A 1,657-nucleotide genomic window follows, 5' to 3' on the forward strand; every position below is an offset into this window, starting at 1 on the left:
AACCTCTCCATGATAGTCACTGATGTACCGCGTAATATTCTTCATAATATTATTATCCCCGTTACCGTGATTCATCTGGCTAGTTATAAAAAATACAATGTATTATATAGCCAAATTGTGTATTGCTGCATGCCGAAATCGCGTTGTCACAAACCCATCAGGAGAGATCTCAAATCAAATAACTTAAAGATATGAGTTTGTAGCCTCCGTACTCACCTAGTACTGCGTGAAAGACAAGAAAAAAAATCAGTCATACGCAGTTTTCCGATCATTATTATGTACGTACATCAGAATGAAAGTTACCAGCTGTCTGTTCTAAACTTCTGCGATCATGCACGTCCAGTAAGCCATGAGTAAAAATCTCACAATGTATTCCTAGACCAGTCTCTTCTTGCAGTCCTTGACATCGTTCGTGTAGAGAGAGAGAGAGAGAGAGAGAGAGAGAGAGAGAGAGAGAGAGAGAGAGAGAGAGAGAGAGAGAGAGAGAGAGAGAGAGAGAGAGAGAGAGAGAGATTACAGACATTTGGTAATGACGTGGAAGATACTCAACTCATAAGGACATCAAGACTCGCGGTCATGAGGACAAAGAGGATTCAGTCCATTAACGCCTCAAGAATTTTGGGCCACACGTCACTCGATATTCAGAATACTTGATTACCAAAGCCTCCAGACTCAGGAGTCTTCCTTACAGGCTTAGTGAAGGAAGCGTGTGAATTCACCCACAACAATGTAACGTATTTTTTTTTTTTTTATCTTTATTTACTTGTTTTTACTAATGAGTTATATCCGGAAAAGTGATACTGACATTTTTTGACTAAGGAGGCAAGAGGAAGGTCAACACGTAGGTTACGTGCCACCCCTCAAGGACCTGAGGCCTGAAGCAAGGCACGGTTGGGAGGGAAAGTGAAGAGGAGGGAGGAGGAGGAGGAGGAGGAGGAGGAGGAGGAGGAGGAGGAGGAGGAGGAGGAGGAGGAGGAGGTGCCAGATGAATAGTGAAAAGGTTGCTGTTGTTGCTATTGTTATCATCATAATCATCATCATCATCATCATCATTTTTCTTGTTATCATCGCTTTTATCATCATTACGAGAAGTAATACCAACGTAGGCGCGAGCACTGTACATTCATATGGTCAAACACATAAGTAATGGAACTGCATAAGTGATATGAAAATGATGTACATATCTCTGATATGTACATTAAATTAAAATTAAATGATACCGAAATTAAATGATACCGTACACTTCTGGTCTTCTTATATCAAAATGGACGTAGATAGTCTAGAATACGTGCAAAGGGCAACTAAGGAACTAGGAACTAAATACTTACCTTACAAAGACAGAAAGAAACACCATGAGTTGCATTCATGCGCTTGCATGTGCGTGGTGACATACTACAGAAATATTTAAATGAGTTAAAGAGTTCATGTTCCTTTAGTCAGAGAACAACTTGGAACTTGTGCAAATGGTTAAAATCTGGCCAAATGCAGATTTAAAAAGAATATAAGCAAAAATTTATTTGTGAATAGTGTTGTAGATGAGTGAAACAAAGTTAAAACGTAACAGATGCACAGATTTTAGATAGCTTCAAGGGACGGTTAGATAGATTTGTGGATGAAGGTGGCCGATGGTAAGTATTAGTTGCTAAACAGCTGGCTT

Source organism: Scylla paramamosain, chromosome 19, assembly GCF_035594125.1.
Source record: "Scylla paramamosain isolate STU-SP2022 chromosome 19, ASM3559412v1, whole genome shotgun sequence".
In the NCBI taxonomy this organism is placed as follows: domain Eukaryota; kingdom Metazoa; phylum Arthropoda; class Malacostraca; order Decapoda; family Portunidae; genus Scylla; species Scylla paramamosain.